General features: G+C 39.5%; 1 protein-coding gene and 1 pseudogene across 1 annotated transcript in view; both read left to right on the top strand.

Moving 5' to 3' along the window:
• The first annotated feature begins 876 nt into the window (after window positions 1-876).
• LOC103261436 lies at window positions 877-1,388 on the top strand (annotated as a pseudogene).
• Window positions 1,389-4,075: 2,687 nt separating this feature from the next.
• The window catches only part of STS (steroid sulfatase), a 175,833-nt gene continuing 167,595 nt past the window's right edge, over window positions 4,076-12,313 (top strand). The window contains exon 1 of the mRNA XM_008059069.2: window positions 4,076-4,108. The gene's annotated coding sequence lies outside the window, so the exon portion shown is untranslated. The remainder of the gene's footprint in view (window positions 4,109-12,313) is intronic.

Here is a 12,313-nt window from a genome sequence, read left to right as displayed (position 1 = left end):
GATGGAGCTATTTGAGCAGCATTATATTGAGTAGCATTGTTCAGGACTGAAGTTTCTTTTTAAATTTCTAAACTCAGATATTATCTTATATTGAGTCTCAGGAAATAGAGTCTGAGATGAGAACTGTGCTCAGGAGTTTTCTGGGGATATGTTCTTAGACTCAACCCTTGTAGGGGAGTAAGGAAAGGAGGATGAGGCTGAGGGAGAAGATGAGCTGCCAAGCTGTCGCAACAGAGACCTCAGTACATTTCAGAGGGAGGTCTGGAGCCGAGAACATCCCTCACAGTTGTCCCACCTTTAGGCAAGGAGATCTCATCCCCTTGGAAAAGACAGGTCTCATTGGCTGAGGTCAATTTCCAAAGACGTAAGTAGCTAAACAGCAGCTGAGGAAGAAGACCTTGGTCTTCATTTGAGATCTGGGCTTACACTACCACATTCACCAAAGACGTTCTCCATGCAAATTTGTCAACACCATATTCTATTTCGTAGTCTTCAAAATACACTTTTTCACCTTGGATTTCCATTTAGCTCCTTCAATTCCTTCAGTCAATCTTTTAAATAAATATTCACATTTGCCTTCTGTGTTAACCTTTAACATGGAATATTCTGGACACTTTCATGAGTAAATAGGTGACCAACTAATCCTAGTTTGCCTGGGACTGTCACAGTTTGAAAACTGGAACCCATTGGTTTGGAGCAAACTGAGATGACTGGTCGCCTGATGGCAAACCAATCAATCAAATTTCAGCAACTTCCCTTTCTATTTCCTTACCATCTTTCTATATTACAATCAACCTTCCTTAGTAACTATACTTTCACTTCCTTTTGCGGGTGGCAGTGAGCATGGAGAGGGCGCCATGAAGGCCTTGGGAGTACATGAAGGTACTGTGGGAGTACAAGGTGGTGGGGCATTGCCTGCCCAACCCCAAGTGCTACACGCCCCTGCTGTACCGCATGCTCATCTTTGCCCCAAGCCAAGTCCCGCTTCTGGTACTTTGTGTCCCAGCTGAAGAACGTGAAGAAGTCCACAGCGGAGATTGTCTACTCCCGGCAGGTGTTCAAAAAGTCCCCCCTGCGGGTGAAGAATTTCGGCATCTGGTTGCTCTACGACTCGTACAGTGGCACCCACAACATGCACTGTGAGTATTGCGACCTGACTACTACAGTTGCTGTCACCCAGTGCTACTTATACAAGGGCTCCGGACACTACACCCGTGCCCATTCCATCTAGATCATGAAAGTAAAGGAGATTGCTGCCAGCAAGTGTCGCCGGCTGGTGGTCAAGCAGTTCCACAACTCCAAGATCAAGTTTCCACTGCTGCCCCACCGGGTCCTGCATCACCAGCAAACTCCACGCTTCACCACCAAGGCCCAACACCTTCTTCTAGGGCCTCTGACCCCCAGCAAACCCAGAACACCTGGGAAAAAAATAACTATACTTCCTGGGCTATTGCTAAGGATAAATACTTTCTCTTCTTCTCATTGTTACATATAGCATGTCTTTAACTCGTTTGGACATTTTCACAGTGCAATTAAACCTGAAGTCACACCAAAGCAATACATTACAGGCAATCAGCCGAGGCTGGTGAGCTGAGGCAAGAATGAATGCCTCAGATCAGTTCAGTTTGGGTTTTGCTGCTGAATAAAATACGGAAATTACAAAAATTGTTTTTTTTTCAGGGCTGTTTATGTCTTGAAATCATGGGCAAAGAATGGCAGACTCCAGTGCCGTCTGTACATCGCTATCATTTTCAGTATTCTACAACTGAAATCTCATTTGGAGAGGGGCTGACAATGATGAAAAAAATGGTCAAGTCAATGACAGTGGTGAATAATATAGATAAACAGAAACATGAAGGGATATTGACACGTGCTTATTATTTTTGAACTCACACACAAATTGGAACGTGAGTTCCTTACAATAAAGCAGACTTAACCTCTTCATCTTCTTTCGTCTTCTTGCTCCGTGACTATAGTTTGGATTATATATTTTATCTAAAGAGACTTATTTTCATATAACTTGTAATAGTAATAGAGGAGTCACCATAAATCATTACTGTACATAATTGTTTGAATAAATTATGTGCTACTCCATCTGTCCCCAAACTTATATGCCTATATCTGTGGTCAAAGTCACTTTAATGAGTATTAGATGAATAGTCTAACACAGAGTTCCTACATCTTGGTACTATTGACATTTGAGGCCAGATCGTTCTTTGTTGGTTGTAGGTGAGGGTGGGCTGGATAGTTCTTTGTGGTGGGAACTGTCTTGTGCATCATAGGATATTTAGCAGCATCCCTATTCTCTACCTACTGAATTCTATTAGCATCCCTCTGGTTGTGACAATCAAAAATGTTTTTAGATATTTCTGAATGTTCTCGTGGGGTAAAATTGCTCCTGAGTGAAAGCCTTTCTAAAAGTACTTAGAAAAATATCCTCTGAGTGTGTGCCTGCAGATTTTCTATTGTTCTGTTTCATTCTCTAGGTGTAGGCTCTTAGTGGCAGTACCACTATGATAGGCATTGTGACTTAATCCCTTCAGATGTATTTCTTCTTCATTACTCACTGGGGGTAATAAGCACAGAACATCAAGTATGGGTCAAAGGAGTTCCATGCTGATACCTTACAATCTATTTTCTAGAAATAAAAGATGTGGACAAAAAAAGACAATGATGATTTGGATCTTTCTTATCTCACAAGGAGAGTCACCCAGTTGTTCAAACCCACATCTATGCAATCGTAGTCTTGCCTGGTGATGTCATGGTGAATGAATAGAAGAGATGACCCTGCCCAATGGTTTTGTCGTTCCTGCTGTGGGAGGTTAAGGATCAATGTTGACAGCACACTATTCCATTTCAACAGGAATCTAACATGAAAAGCCATGCTAGAAGATTGATTACTGTTTCAAATGCCATCTCTGGGGAAAAAATATATATATAACATTTCTGAGACACTGATTGAACCTAAGAAATTGTTGCTAGAAGCTTAACTTTAATAAAGCAAAATCTACATTTACAAAAATCTATAGAATAGTAATTTTTCTCTAATGTGATGTTCTGTTGTGAATATTTTTTACCAAGTGGGATTATACTTCATATATTAAAGCCTAAACAGTAGATTTATACATTAATAAATTGTTCAAGACTACTAGTTTTTGTCTAAATGTCAATAAAAAGAAAAGTCTTCAGTAGGTTCAAAGCTATCTTCTTGACTTTCTTCTGAGCTCACTTTTGATTCATGTCTAGGGTTCTATATCAGAGGTTGAAAAACTATTTCTGCAAAGGGCTAGATAGTAAATATTTCCATCTTTTCAGGCCAAATAGTTTCTGTCACAGCTACTCAACTCTGATACAGTAGCACAAAAGCAGCCATGGATAATACCCAAGTGAGAGGACATAGTTGTGTTTCCATACACTTTATCTACAGATACTGAAATTAGAGTCTCATACACTTTTCGTGTATCACAAAATATTATTTTTTTGAACATTTAAACATATAACATTATTAGTTCACAATGAAAAAGATGTCAGTACAGATTTGCGTCATGGCCATCCCTTGTGTGACCCTAGTGCTATTCAGAAAATATTTTTTGAGTATTTGCCATGGTGAACAAATGAGATGTGGCCTCTACCTTCTTGGTCCATGGAGCCTGTGGGGAGGACAACTATCACATAGATAGATGACAGATAGATAGATAGATAGATAGATAGATAATTGCAAGTAGTGATAATTGCTATCGGGAGAAGGTGCTATGATAATCAGCAATAGAGAAACCTACTTCCTATTGGATAATTGTGGGGGGCTCCTTTGAGGCAGTGGCAGTAAGCCAAGACCTGAGGATGGCTAGGAGTTAAGCAGAGGGTGCGAAGATAAAGGTGCTGGAAGTGGAAGCCTATACTTGAGAAAGAGTTCATGTTATTTAAGTATTTCAACATATGGGTATTCAGCATATGCTTATTCTTCTTTTCAATGCCTTCACAGGCAGAGCCTCATGCACCCAGCTTGTCTCTGCTGAGGGTCCCTCTGCCACTGAATCTGCACATCGTCATCTTAGTAACCAGATCTTCTGGAGACAGTCACTCAAGATTGCCTTAAATTATTAATAGTGTAAGTATAAAAGGTGTGTGTGTGTGTGTGTGTGTGTGTGTGTGTGTGTGTGTGTGTGTGTGTACCCTTACTCTGAAAACAGCACTGGCCACTCACAACATATGACCCAGCTGGATTGTGTTTTCTCAGTCAAATGGAAGTGTGGTGACCTTGATAATATTATTTGGGACATTCTGATATTGCAGGGATAATATGAGTGTGGATCTAGCCCAGCCATCCCTTTCATTCGGGACTTTCCAATGAAAAGTCACATTAACCAAAGGGGGGCATTGGTGGGGCAAATATATTTTTCCAGAGAAAAACTACTGGGACAATGAGGGCAGCATGTACAATCTGATAGCACAAGCATGTGGCATGTCATGTGGGAAATCTAGAGGAATTGCAGGAATGGAGTTTTATACAGGATTTAATGCATTTCTTAAATGTTTGAGGTGGCCCTAGTTGAATCAGCAAAAATACAAACTTGTGGAACAGTGGGAAGGCTCATGGTTGTTTTCGAATGCTTTTCTAATGAAACACCTGAGTGTCTTGGTAGGGTCCCTCCATGCAGGAAGAGGGTCTCTCCCTGCAGAGGTGAGAACTGAGAGTCAAAATGGTGACCCTCCTTGCGGGAAGAGTACCTTTCACTAATGCAAGGTGACTGTGTGTGTGGTAAAGGTCTTGCAGGTGGGATGAGAGAAGCATACTTTTAAAAAACCCCTGCATGTTCATATCTCTATTTTGTACTCTTCTCGTGAACAGAACTGCACTCGTATGATGCTTTGCCATCAAGGCATCAATGTGGGCAACAATGGGCCATTCAGAGCATGGTATGGTCCCTGTAACAGCAGGCTCAGAGAAATTGTCAACAAGATGTTTTCAGAGGAGATATCTTAATCAAGTCAGTATGTAAAGGCTCTCAAGCATGGATCTATGCCCCAGGGTCAGAGAGCTTGGGGCTTTGGTTCCCAGCTCACTTCCTGCTGGCTGCGTGTTCTCAGGAGTCCGTTTCATCTCGTTGAGCCTTGATTTCCTCCTCTGTAAAAAGTAATGAAAAGCCAGCCATGGTGACTCACACCTGTAATCCCAGCACTTTGGGAGGCGGAGGCAAAAGGATTGTCTGAGTCTAGGGGTTCGAGACCAGCCTGGGCAACTTGGTGAGACCTTGTCTCTACAATAAATCAAAAAAATTAGCTGGGCATGGTGGCGCATGCCTATGATTCCAGCTACTTGGAAGGCTGAGGCAGAAGGATCGCCTGAGCCCAGCAGGCCTAGGCTGTGGTGGCCGTGAGTGTGCCACCGAACTCCAGCCTGGGCAACAGAGTGAGACTCCTACTCAAAAAAAAAACAAACATAAAAATGAAAAATAATAATAAATAAATAAGTGATGAAAAGGACAGTTTCATAGGGTGATTGTAAAAAGTACGACATGACCTTTGTTTTGGGAAAAAATATAATGAAGGCCTGAACAATTTTTCCAGTCAGGGTGATAGAACTGAAAGAGGCTTGCAGGGCGGTTTAATGATCTTCAACATGCAGTGGGACTAAGGGGTTACTGATGGTATCAGTTCTGTGTCAGGGGAGACTTTGCCCTCCAGATAGAATTTGGAAACATTTGGAAACACTTCTGGCTGTCACAACTGTGGGGTAGGTAGTGGATAGAGGCCAGGGATTCTACTAACCACCCTGCAGTGCACAGGACAGCGCCTCACAAATCCCAAATGTCAACAGTGCTGAGGGTGAGAAACCCTGCTCTGTGGAACAAGAGACTAACATTATCTTCTCTTTTTTCCTAGAATATTCAATGGTCTTTTACTTTGAGGGAACTGAGTTCGAATAAGAATTAAAGAAAACAAAAAGACAATGACCTTTTAGGATTTTTTTCTATTAAATTTATACCTCACAGCATAGGATTCTTGGTCTGGAAGGAGCATTCGTGGAGGCTTAAAGTCTCAGTTTATATTCATTCCTAATACTGAGCAGCTTAACAGATTCATTTTCTATTGTGATTTCTGTATTTTTTTTTCTCTAAAAGGATCATGTGTTCCTTTTTTCTGTTTCAGAAACAAACTTTTCAGGTGTTTTAAAGAATAATTTATTTTCTAAAGCCATTGATAATACACGAGCTGTCTTTGATTTCTGACCTAGCTCTCAACACCTTCAGCACCTGCTAAGTAGAGTTTTATTATTTTATCCCTTTGAAAAACAACTGTACATTTTGCAGGGAAATGCTTTAAGTACTTTTTTTTTTTTTGTCATTTTGGTCTACAAGGGAGATTGACATTCTTTAGACCCAGCTAGCAGAGCTCTGAAAAAATTGACAGACTGGGTAGCTAATTAAAAGTATGCGGCTGAAAAGGCTCATGATTAATTCATGATAAACTAATACAGCATTCATTATCCTTTTTTAATGTTCTGATGTAAAGTGGGGTTCTTTCAGGGGGGCTAAAATATCTGTTCCTAAATACCTCATAACAATATCCATTCTATCTTACCAACATAAAGCCATCCTCTCCAAGGCATTTTAATGTGCTTTACAATTCAGAATTCAGGGTTCTTGAATACAGCATATTAAACTCTTTCCCTCTCCTTAAGTGGATGAGGGCTTTGGAGATAATCAGGAAAATACTTTTATCTTGTCTCTGGTTTTCCTGATCTGTTCCCCACCAAAGAAAAGGTTTAGTTATATTTCAATATACTTCTATTATGAAACAAAAAAGGAAATTTTCTTTTTATGAAATGTCATTTTATTGAAAGAAACCTGACAGAAGTCTCTTGGCTTAATTCTCTAAAACATATACTAGGATGGTTAGTGATTTTTAAAAATCTTTTGATGGTGATGAAAAGGTTTTTCAAGTGGACTATAATCCTTAATAAAGCTAATTTATGGCAGCAAATATCCATGAATAAGAAGCACGTTTTGGTGTCAAGATATTAATTCCAACCATAAAAATTTTTACTGTGTGTGCATCTCAAAAAAAATTTGAAAATAGAGGAGACAAAGTTAAGCGGTAACTGGTGAGCAGAAATGAAGCAATCTGAAAGTTGTAGCCTTAACCAGTAACAGGGTATCTGGTGCCATGTATGACAATAGAAAAACTAAATTCTGCCAGAATATCTAAAGAGACTGAAGCATTTGTTCCGCGCTTACATGAGCGACCACAACCCATGGAAACAGTCTCAAGAGGTCCCAAGAAAATTCATCCAAGGCAGAGGAGGGGTTATAGTTTGGTTCAGAGAAATAGAAAATGTAGGTAAAATCATAAATCAGTTCATGGAAAGTATACACTGGTTCAGCCTCAAAAGGTGGGCTATATCAAAGCTGGGGCTTATAAGTCATAGATGAGTTTAGGGAGTCTTTATTTACCAACTTGTTGAAAGAAGTAAGCTTTGTCTAATGACTGGGAGTCAGTAGATAGGGATGCCTAAGTTAAGATAAGAGATTCAAGTATCTGTTATGTGATGCCATGCTACCATCAGGATGGAAAGTAAGTCACAATATACCATGTCCAAAAAAAAATATGTTTAATGACATTTTAGGGGTTGTAAGGCGTGAATCCCCAAGTCATTTAGAAAGGAATTTGAGTAAGAGAAGATGGTCCTCATGTACCTTTTGATATGAAGTTGTAAGGACACACCACCTATGTAGTAGTCCTGACAAAATTGTTCAACATGAATCAGATCACAAGGAAACAACAGACAAATACATAATATAGTGAATTGTTTTAAGATGTGGGTTCATTAAAAAAAGTCAGTGTCATGAAAAAGAAAGGTTGGAGGACTGTTCCAGGTTTCAAAAGACTAAGAAATATAGCAATAATAACTGAACTCAGGATTGGACCAAAGAAACAATTGGTATAATTATTTGGGGACTGTCTAGGAGATGAGTTTGTTGAATCAATGTTTGTCTTCACAGTTGTGATCATGGTAATGTAGTAATGAAGGAAAATAGCCTTATTCTAGGAGACCTGTGCTGAAGTATTTAGTGGGTAGAGTATTGTAATCTATGCAACTTACTGTAAAACATTGTGATACACAAATACAAATACATTCCTTATCCTTTCTTAATGTACTGATATAGAAAAAATATGCACACACACACACACACACACACACACACACACACACACACACACCCCTCTCTTTCTCTCTCTCTCTCTCTTTCTCTCTCTGAAGACTGTACTTCGGATACCTTGAGCCAAGCTATCTTTTTCTCTTGGGTGTCCAACATTTCATTTTCCTAGTGGTCTCTCTGCATCCTACCAAGGTCTGTCTCCTATCACCAGCAGCCAGAGGCACCTTCTCAATACCCAGGCCTAACCTTGGCACTGGCCCCATTAGAACCTTCCAATGGTTTTCCTTTGGAAGGAAAGTGGAAGGTCTTGAGAGAGAAAGAAAGAGCAAGAAAGTGTGGCAAACATGTAAACAATCAGTAAACCTAAGTGAAGGCGTATACCTGTATTCATGATTTATTCTTTAAATTATTTTGCAAGTTTGAAAATTTTCAAAATAAAAAGTTTTGGCAAAAAATAATATGCATGCAGTTTTATTTTTCTTCTCCTGTTTAAGGAGATGTTTTACTCTTGTTGATTTTGGTTTTTGAGTTTTTTACAGAATCAGTTACTAAGAGGCGTGTGTTGTGTGCTCTTGTCCATCTGAATTTGGGGTGCTGATTCTTCTCATGATGTGCATTAGATTCTGGTTCCATTTGTGGTGGACCACCATGCTGTGTAGTTTGTGCTTGGCCACTCTGCATTGCTGTGACTTCTAAGTTGATGAATCCCTGTTTCTTGGCTACATGATACAATCATGCATCACTTAATGTTGGGGATGCATTCTGAGAAATGCACTGATAGGTGATTTTGTCATTGTGTGAACACCATAGGAGGTACTTACCTTACACAAACCTAGATGGTACAAGCCTACTACATACCTAGGCTATCTGTTATAGCTTATTGCTCCTAGGATATAGACCTTCACATAACGTGACTGTACTGAATAATACTGCAGGCAATTGTAACACAGCAATATTTGTGTATCTAAACATATCCAAGCCGGGCTCGGTGGCTCAGCCTGTAATCCTGCACTTTGGGAGACTGAGGTGAGTGGATTGCCTGAGCCCGCGGGTTTCAGACCCGCCTGGGCAACTTGGCGAGACCTCATTTCTACAGTAACTCAAAAAATTAGCCGGGTGTGGTAGCGCGCACTTGTAGTTCCAGCTACTCGGAAGGCTGAGGCGGAAGGATCCCCGGAGCCCAGCAGGTCAAGGCTGCGGTGGCCGCGAGCATGCCACTGCCCTCCAGCCTGGGTGACAGAGTGTGAGACTCCAACTCAAAAAAATAAAATAAAATAAACATATCCAAATATAGAAAAGATACAGTAAAAATACAATATTATACTCTTATGGGACTATCATTGTATATGAGATCTGTTGTTAACCAAAACATCGTTATTTGGTACATGATTGTATTTATAAAATAACTGGAAGCTGCCATCTGCTTTTTCATGTTGCTTCTTAATGTAGTATTCAGCACATGGCAAATTCTTGTCAAGAGGTATGTTTCAGAACTTGTCTTTGGTAGTTTCTGTGCCACCTTCCAAACTTTGCCACCTCCTACTTTCTTTTACCTGAGACAGGGTTCACAATCTCGGGATTTATTGCAGGATTTATAGAAATAGTATTCAGGTTCATACTTTCAATTCTGTGTTTGGCTCTGCATGGTTTGCAGAAGTAGAATTACTGCAGGTACTGTGGCTCTGTGGACCTTTGAATTAAAGCAAGAGCAAAAAAGCCCATCTTGCTTCTTCTAGGCAGACAAACCCTGGCTTTGGTACTGAGAACAATAACTTGATTCTACATTTAAAAACACAGCATGTAAAAGTATCTAAGCAACAAAGCATTCCATTTGTAATAACATCTTACAGACACTCTCCAGCCAAACAATTTATAATCTTTACATTCATTCTACTGAAAACATGTAGAATGTTCGACTTTGTGTGCAGTGCTTGGCAAACTGTTCACATTGGAACCCTAAGGATTCCTCAGGCCGCTAGGGGAGTTTTTCAGCTCTGGGGAGAGTGGTTAGAGAGTTAATTCCATTCCTTCTTTAAGAACAACAGGGTTTTTCATTTGTATTGGACATTCTTATGGAAAAAAAGATCCTATGACTAAAAATTGAAAATCACTGATTTCTCTACTTGGTGTTTATAACTGAGGGCAACACTGGAGCTGGCAGATGTTGTTATTTACATAAAGATTAGTGTCTTAGCCATGATTTCTTTAGCTGTATTACAGCTGTAGGGGAGAAAAACTAATTTTTCCTTTCCTCTTTCTGAGTTCTTATCTGAGGCAGACCCTTGTAACAAAAGACAGATTAACAAGAGAAAACCAAACAAGTTTACTAACAAGCATACTTGTATACATAGGTGATATCCAGGGAAAATTGAGTAAGAGGTGGCTTTAAGTTCAGGTTTAAATACTATCATCTGCTGAAACAAAGTTGTGGGGAAGGCCAGCAATGGAGAAGTATCCAAGGAAAGTATGATAAACCAGGCTAAAGTTTGTTATGCAAATTTAAGTTGGTACCTTCTCCAACCTTAAGAATTTCTAGTGATTCTGTCCTCCTTCTCTTCCATGAGGGAGACACCTTTACAAATGTAGATTTCCTTTATAGATGCAAATTTCTCTTACAAAAGATTAACTTCTACTATGTTTTCAGAGCTTCTCCTGTGTCTGCAGTTTCACAAAATAATCCTTCCGCCAAAGAGGCATATTTTTGGTTAGCATATTCTGATGTCCTTCACTGTCTAGCCATGGGACTCACAACACCATCACCACCACTACCAATGAAGAAACAACAAAGAGATGCACAGATTATCTTGGAAGAAATTATTTTTAGACTCAAATATATTTGACGCAGAAGATCTGAAGCCCTCTTACATTTGCTTCTTAGCTGTCTCTTGATTGTGTGCTTATTTCTTTGTACTTTGGACACCTTGAGCCAAGCTGTCTTCATATCTAAGGTATCCAACATTCTGGCTTCATAGTGGTCTCTCTGCATCCATTGGTCTCTCTCTTATCACCAGCAGCCAGAGGCACCTTCTCATCACTCAGGCCTAACCTTGCCACTGACCCTATTAGAACCAGGTGAAAAGTTCAGAATCAGTTTGAATCAGTCTTCATTATTAGGCTCCTACCTACCTTCCTAATCCTAGGCCCAGTTTACATCTACCTCCCCCTCACTTTCTTTTCTCCCCTTCAGGCACCTTGTCTTAAAATCTCTTCAACTGGCCAGGCTCTCTTCGCTTTGGGGCTACCTCATAAGCTAACTCTTCCTTCCAGTAGGCTTGCTTTCTGTCTTTGACGACGTAATGACCATCCCATGATCCAGGCACTCTTGTTCCATCTGCAATTTCATGCTATTACTTATATGATTATTTGTCCAACACAGATTATTTGGATAGTATCTGACTTTGCAAACACATTGCAACCTCTATGAAGGCAAGATTATATGGTGGACCCTATTATAACCCTACAATACACAGAGTGCCTTAGTAGATGTTTAGCAAATAATTCTTGAATACATGAATGAAAAAAGTGGTTACGATGCCATATTAGTACGTTATTGATATAATTTATACTTTTAAATTTCAACCACAAAAATAAAAAAAACTATATGGTTTGACCTATAACTTGTACCAGTATAAAAAATGAACCCTGTTTGGGATTGCACAAACTTTCTCATTGTCTGTTGAGTTAATATTCTCAAATACACTGAAGTTTAAACCTGTTAAAGTTGATTTCCAATTAACCTACCTAAGATTCCAGAAGAAAGCAAAAGCATCTGCTATCTGGCAGCAGCAAGTATTTTTTTTCCCAGAGTTTTAAACTAAGGTCTATGGATTTCTTGCCATATAACCCTGTATGTGCTTCAGCTGTCTTGTTGACAATCATTTAAGTACTGTAGTGCATGTGAGGTATTTTGTTTGTGATAATTTTTTCCTCTATATAAAGTTCATATTAAATTCTCCATTTTAGGAGTAAGTTCTGTGGAAAGGTCTATGGAAATCTTTGACTTTAGAAGTAAGTCTATAATATAGTTTTCAAGGACAAAATACCATATTATTTGAAGTCAATCAAGAAGTGATCTATCTATATTCTAACTTCAAATTCTTTTTTTTTTTGAGTTGGAGTCTCACTCTGTCACCCAGACTGGAGTGCAGTGG

Source organism: Carlito syrichta, unplaced genomic scaffold (assembly GCF_000164805.1).
Source record: "Carlito syrichta isolate Samal-C Ts95f unplaced genomic scaffold, Tarsius_syrichta-2.0.1 Scaffold303684, whole genome shotgun sequence".
Taxonomy (NCBI): Eukaryota; Metazoa; Chordata; class Mammalia; order Primates; family Tarsiidae; genus Carlito; species Carlito syrichta.
The sequence above is the reverse complement of the archived record's forward strand: the minus strand, read 5'-3'. Positions and strand labels throughout refer to the sequence as shown.